We start from the raw sequence: 7,853 nt of genomic DNA, 5'->3' as shown, positions 1-7,853 counted from the left end.
ATGACGGCACAAGCAGGATTCACTGCACTGTTAATGTTAGCTATGTTATATTGCTGCCTCTGTTCGGTGGTGTCGAGCCAAACGGACTTTAACGTGTGTTTGAACGAGCTGACGGTTCACTCGTTAAGCTGAAAGAAAGATGCTTTAATCACAGGAGTCACACATGTGTCCACTGGACCATCTGGGACTCTTCTTGTTTAGCACTCGTAATAACACAAACACTAAATCCTCCTTCTCTTGTGCTGTTTTGTAGCAGTGTGTACACCTGAGACTGTCACCTGTCTGTCTGTCCTGCACTCTCTCTCTGTTTCTTTCTCTCTGATTGTGGAATAAAAGTATGAACATGTATTTATAAGTTACACTTGTGTTTGAATCCTGCAGCTTATCACACATTTGATTTCCATGTGTGACGACTGCAAGTGTCCAGAGTGAGGACAGACTGAGGGACCCACTGCTGCACATCATCTGTGAGGCTTTGCACCCCTGATGATCCACCAGGACAAACTCAGCAGTGTGTGAGGAAGAGGAGGAGGAAGAGCCAGCAGCAGCTGACAGATGGAGAGAATAGACAGACTGTTCCCTGTTTGTGAAGGACTGCTAGGAAAGTTTAACATAACTAATTGTCTGTCCTGAATCAGTCTTATTAGGTAATGTTCAAATAATGTTATCATTCTAGTGTTTTCAGTGTGGGAGAAAGTACTCAGGGCCTTCAAGTTACACACTATGAAAGGCAGCAACAAGTTTAATATTCAGAAACCTAAAGTATGTATCAGCAGCAGAATGGAGCTAAAAATAAATGTTTGTTTCAGTTCTATGAAGCTTTGAGTATTTTGGATTAGTAGCACTGCTGTGTTTGTTGCATCATATTGCTGTAATTGTTTATATGCTTTATATATTCTGAGGTAAGTTGATCTATAGTGTTACATCATATTCTATAAGGATTCAATTCAATTCAATTCAATTTTATTTATATAGCGCCAAATCACAACAAAAGTCGCCTCAAGGCGCTTTATATTGTACAGTAGATCGCACAATAATAAATACAGAGAAAACCCAACAATCATATGACCCCCTATGAGCAAGCACTTTGGCGACAGTGGGAAGGAAAAACTCCCTTTAACAGGAAGAAACCTCCGGCAGAACCAGGCTCAGGGAGGGGCGGGGCCATCTGCTGCCACCGGTTGGGGTGAGAGAAGGAAGACAGGATAAAGACATGCTGTGGAAGAGAGACAGAGATTAATAACAGATATGATTCGATGCAGAGAGGTCTATTAACACATAGTGAGTGAGAAAGGTGACTGGAAGGAAAAACTCAATGCATCATGGGAATCCCGGCAGCCTCGTCTATTGCAGCATAACTAAGGGAGGATTCAGGGTCACCTGGTCCAGCTCTAACTATATGCTTTAGCAAAAAGGAAAGTTTTAAGCCTAATCTTGAAAGTAGAGATAGTGTCTGTCTCCTGAATCCAAACTGGAAGTTGGTTCCACAGAAGAGGGGCCTGAAAACTGAAGGCTCTGCCTCCCATTCTACTTTTAAATACTCTAGGAACAACAAGTAGGCCTGCAGTGTGAGCTAAGTGCTCTAATAGGGTGATATGGTACTACAAGGTCATTAAGATAAGATGGGGCCTGATTATTTAAGACCTTGTATGTGAGGAGCAGGATTTTGAATTCAATTCTGGATTTAACAGGAAGCCAATGAAGGGAAGTCAAAACAGGAGAAATATGCTCTCTCTTTCTAGTCCCTGTCAGTACTCTCACATAAGGATGTTATGTGTTTGTAGACTTTCTGCCCAGTTTGACCCATTTAGCAGAAGTCGGCCTGTTTAAGGCTCTGATATCTATTCTGTATGACTTAAAGCAGTTATGACATGGTCTGATTTTCTCACCCAATAAAGGAATATTTCATATATCAGTCTGATCTTCATTCTATCACCAACAGTTATCACAGCTCGTACATTTGCTTTTTACACATATATGTAAGCATTGAGCCAAATTTAGTAATGCCAACATATTGAAAGAACAATGTTTGTCTCTTATATATAATACATCTGTATATACACTGTCAGAGATACTTGTCTTTGAGTGAAGATTTAAGGTGATAGGAAATATAAATAACTGCTACTTGCATCTTTGACCCAGAGTTCAAGCTCATATATACATATATATATATATATATATATATATATATATATATATATATATATATATATATATCTGACAATACATATAATATTGGCCATATTATATTAACATTACCACAGTGAGATGATTTTAGTCTCATGAACAACATTAGCTAATTATTATTTACTAACTAATCTTGAAATGACTGTTCAGTACAGAAATGAAGCCCAACTATCATGTTTTACAGTCCTGTGGTCTCAACTAATCAAAGTGATGTCATGACAAAAATGAATGACCAACAAAACATTTTTCTCCTTCATTTCTGTCAAACAAAGCTGTATGAAACGTTTCTCGGTTAGTATCATGGTTGCTAGGCAACCTGAACAGCGCGACGAAGGCTAGACCGTCCCATTTCACAAGCCTCTCACTTCCGCACTTCCCGTACTTGTAGTACGCACCGTACGTAGTACGCGTAGTGTGCGTACTTCAAGCGTGCAGACCCTGAATTGGGACACAGCCCTCGTCCACACATAAACGCAAAAAAGGAGTTTTAAAAAATCTCCGTTTTCGGTGATTTGAAACGCCGTTTACGTGTTGAGGAAAAGCCCAAACGCATAGAAACAGCTGAGTTTTCAAAAATACCCGTGTAGGTGTGGACATAGCGTAAAAGAGTTAGTAGTTTACTTCCTTACTACCTGTAATTTCTTGCAGATTACTTGTATTTGCTTAATTGTTTACTAAATGTTTGAGGTGTGAAATAAACGCAATGGAGCAAAATATGGGTGTGTGTGTTTGGAGGATGTGTTTGTGCGTGTGCGTGCGTGTGTGGGTGCGCGAGGGGGGGGCGCAGGCGCAAACAGTTTTCTTGTAAAACAAACGGGGGCCTTGCAAAAAAAGTTTGGGAACCACTGCTCTAAATGATTGGTAGAACTACTTCTTCTTCCACCTGTCATAGTGATATGTCAAATACAGAGGTGTAAATGCCGATGATAATAATGGATGATCGCAAACAGCTAAGACGCCGCTGGTGACACGTTGTAAGACCACAAACCTCATCTAACACAAAAGCAAATCATAACACAGAATGTGATGATGTGTTTATGATGAAGTGAACTGAGAAGATAAATTGGGTTCTTGCTGATCACAGCTGGCTTGGCCCTGGCTTATCGAAGATTAAAGAAAGCGGAATCGGCTGTTCAAAACCCCACCAGGCTGCCCGCTGGGATTGAAACGATGGGCTCACGGCTCTCCAACAGGAGATTGAGAGACCAGTGACGGACTGCTAGATTAGTATGAACAATCTATCTGCCAAAGGAAAACAACCACCATTTCATGCGGCCACCATATTGGCTCCAGCTGTGGTCTCAGGGCTGGAGCTGAACATAACAAATTCTCACACTGATAACAGACGGTGTTTAGACTGTTCCTCCTATCCTACCAAGGCCACCTGGGTCGGCTGGAAGACTGTTTACTTAGCCTGGCTGGGCAAAGGACACTCTCTCAGCTAAACTCAGGACACACACACGCATACACATACACTGATACACACTCATCCCCCCTTTCCAAATGCCTTCGATGCTTGTCTCCTCCCGGGGTAGATGGCGGGTTGACTGGAGATGCAGACATGCTGCAGGACCGGATGCGCCGTCTACGCCGGCTCTCTCTTACCCTTTACCCACCTCTGCTGTCTGTCTTGTGTTTCTATGGTGTACTGACAGTCATGTGCTTTTTTTGTTCAACCTGTTTATGATCAGAAATAACAAGAAAGCCTTAAATTGAAAGATCAGAAATGAAACTTACCCGGTAACGCCATACTGTGTATGCAGCTGTTGTGGTTTTCATTTCTTTTTTTGGCTTTAGTTTACAGTTTCTACTCTGAGATTTCTAATACTTCAAAATGAGGATATAGTATGGCTAGGAAATCAGGTATAGGCTCTTATATATATAATATGAGAAACATTAACCATTAGAACACCTGTGTGTGTGTGTGTGTGTGTGTTAGTTTTTAACACATATATATAAGTATATATATATATATATATATATATATATGTATATGATGAGATCTTGAAGAAGAACAATGGGAATAGAGAGACCTGGTGTCCAGTGACGGACATTAGACCAGCTGTAAAATTGGAAGCAGTTTGTTCGCACTAACCGAAACAACTACCATCTTCATCTCATGCGGCCCCCCTGGTGCCAACTGGATGCTCAAGGCAAAAGCTGACGGGAATAACAAAAATTCTCCCTTAGATAACAAAACTGTGTTGTGACTCTTTCCCCTCACTCAAGGCCACCCGCGTTGATCGAAGATTGGGTGAAGGGACGCTTTCTCTCGGTTGAACATGGAACACACACACACACACACACACACACATAAGCATGTACACTGACACAAACCTACACTCACCCCCCACCCCCTCCAAACACCTTCGAAGCTTATGTCTTCTACGTTGTGAGATGTGATGATTCATGTGCTGAGGTGTTTTCTGTTCTCAAACTGATCTCCCTGTTGGAGCTCAGTCTGGGGGGAGTTCTTTTTTCTCCTTGTCTTTCCTCATGTTGTGTATTTTCCATGGTTATACCTCTCTGACCTGTCTACCCCGTGATGTTTGTGTAATGTATGTGTAGGAGCCATATGATTTGCTCTCTTTTGACTAAGTGGGTTGGTTTAAATGGACTCACTGTATTGGTGCACGGGTGTGGGGCGTGTCTCATGGGTGTGTTAGATGATAAATGTGGTTGCACTCACCTGTTCACCGCACCTGATGTTGATGAGCAGAAAGGTAGGGTGAGCATGAGGCAAAACTTTCTGTTGGCTGCAGCTTGAATGATTTGGAAGTATTTTGACTGTAACTTGATGGTTTTTGTATATTTATCCACTAATTGACGCCATACGCCAAGTTGTTATTTGGCATACTAATTGGTGCCAATTGGTAATTGGTGGTGAGTTGCAGTTATTCGTTTGTTCAGTCTGTGCATTTGTGTAGTTGTTAATCCCGTGTGCTGATTTGTATAGAGGACAGTTGCATGTGGAATAAAAGGAGCAAATGTTACAGAAGTGTATTTTATGCGTTTATTGTTGCGCGTCATCTGTGTCCTCATGTTTAGCCTGCCGCGGCCTTTGGTTGGAGGAGCCGCAACAGTATGTATGGTCGGAAGGGTAAGATGGCGCTTTAACCCAATTTCCCTCGGGATGAATAAAGTATAATCAATCAATCAATCAGTGGGTTCTTCTTGGCAACCCACCATGAGCACCGCCCACCAGAATACACTGAAGCAGGTTTTCATCATGGTGGTGCAGGTGTTGTTGCATTAAAAGCTACACTTTAGCTGTTAGCAGTGAGTCATGGTCAAAGCAGCCATTCATTTTACATGAATCAGTCTTCCCTCCATCTATTTTCTTACCACATTAATTTCACCTTCCTCATCTCTTCCTCACTTCGCCACAGCTGGTGCAGCAGCAGCCTGACAACTATGCATCTATTTTTAGTTTCTTTTTATTGCTTTCTCTCAGATTTTCAGCTCCACCTTCGCGCCACTTCTTCGTGGTTTTTAACCATCGTTTCCTGTTTTTCATAACCAGTATCTGTGTCCTTAGCTCAGAGTCAGCACTGTGGGTTTACACCCAGATTGTGCTGTAATCTCTTTGCTGTCTGCTGCAGATTTACTCCCCCAAAAATGATCTGCTGAAACAACATCTCAGTGTGAGCTGGACGTCTAATAAAGATTCACTTTTTAAACAAGTCGACTTGACGTTTAGATGCTGACGTTATTACTCCCCGATTTAAAAAAAAAAAAAAAAAAAAAATAAAATATCGTGCACTTTATTAACAACTGATGTGGGCAGAGAGTGACACAACATCCTCTCGTGTCACTGCAGTCTGTTCTTTAAAAATAGATTCAGGAATTCTGTTACTTGTCTGAATTTTGTCTTATTTGCTCACATGCTTGGTTTTAATCTAAAGTAGGAGAATACATAAAACAGTTCTCGTGGACAAACCCAGCATAAAGTCAAGAAGGTCAGGTCAGTCACCATCAGACTGTTTGCTGATGTTGGCGCTCTTTCAGAGATCTGATGTGGGAAGAATGTGTCAGAAAACGACTGATCATAAATCAGTGATCAGGTCTGGCTTCTGATGTGAGCTCACGTTCACCTGGAAACATGACAGACGTCGGGGCGGATCTAGAGAAATATTCTTAGTGTGGCATGAGGATGGGGTGGCAAAATCAAAGCCAATATTTATTTACACATATGCACATGTTAAAATTTGAAATATACATTAAATATGGTTACAATGATTCACATGTAACTCTACACGTTTCTATAACTAAATTATTCTTTAGCCCACATAATGAAACATCTGTTACACATGTGAGTTTGGATGTTATGTACTGTATAGCCTGTATAATAAACATGTAGCCCAATAAAGCTACACAACATGGGGCGGTTCATTTACAAACACAAATCTAGGGCTACATTCACACTGCAGGTCTTCATACTCAATTCTGATTTTTTTTGATCAAATCCGATTTTTTTTTTTTTTTTTTTTGGTCTGCTTGTTCACACTACAAATGTGACAGCAAACGCACTCTAGTGTGAACGATCAAAGCGGCCCGCATGCGCAAAAGTTGTCACACACAACGCGCTCTGTACAGACCCAGAGCAAACAGTATTGTTTGACTGATGGCCCATAATATTAAGACTTGTTTCAGACTTTGTTTCCCAATTTTGCTTTAAGTTATAAAGTTATTTTGTTATTTACATACGGCCTAATAATTATCCTTACTGCAGTTTTAGAGGAGCGGTGCTTCAAAGGATAGCTGCAGATTTCTGTCAGAATCTGCAGATTATACAGTACAAATAAAATGTTCACGTTTCTCCAACGTTGTCTTCCAACAGTTTCACTGACATCTACACTGGATGGTCAGGAAGCCTTCGCGATGTCTTCTCCGGCGCTGATTGGCGTCTGTCTTGTGTCAGTGACGTAAAAGATAGATTTAATGCGACATGACTGTTCAAACAGCAGTCGCTTTCTAAAACATCGGATATGTATCGGATTCAGTACCACATACGAAAGTGACCCAGATCGGATTTGTGCTTTTCACACTGTCATACCATGATCAGATATGGGTCGCATAGGGTCAGAAATGTTTTTAGAAAATGCAGTTTTTCCCGCACTAAAAGCATCGCGAACCAATGACAAACACGTTTACAGATTACTTATTTGACTTAAAATGCACTAAAGCAACAACTTGTAGTTTGTCCCGTCTTTACCTGTTATGATGTCAACACCAAATGCAGTTTTTAAATGATGTTTTCATGGAATAAGGAAAAGACGTTCTCCAAACCTACCTGGCTCTGATCACTTTGATCCACATCACAGATGGGAAATAAAATAAAGTCAAAAAGGTGGCAGACGCCAATATTACACAATCATTTTAAAGACGATTTCTGTAACCTTGGTGAAAATTGTAGTGAAATATGTTTTAAAAAATATGAAAACACTTCTTTTTTTTTTTTTTCTCCTTCTTGTCTTCAGGAGAATAAAACTGAACAAACCCCAAGAACAGGAATGCTTCGTCTCTGTCCCAGAGAACATCTTAGCTGATGTTGACAGTGAGGATCTCCGAGTTACATCCTATCAGGGTGGTGTTTATCCGTGTGTGTGACGGAGGGAGAGACAGGTCCCGGTCTGACCTTGTTATGTGTTTTTCAGCCAAACAAC

Source organism: Oreochromis aureus, linkage group 11, assembly GCF_013358895.1.
Source record: "Oreochromis aureus strain Israel breed Guangdong linkage group 11, ZZ_aureus, whole genome shotgun sequence".
Classification (NCBI taxonomy): domain Eukaryota; kingdom Metazoa; phylum Chordata; class Actinopteri; order Cichliformes; family Cichlidae; genus Oreochromis; species Oreochromis aureus.
The sequence above is the reverse complement of the archived record's forward strand: the minus strand, read 5'-3'. Positions refer to the sequence as shown.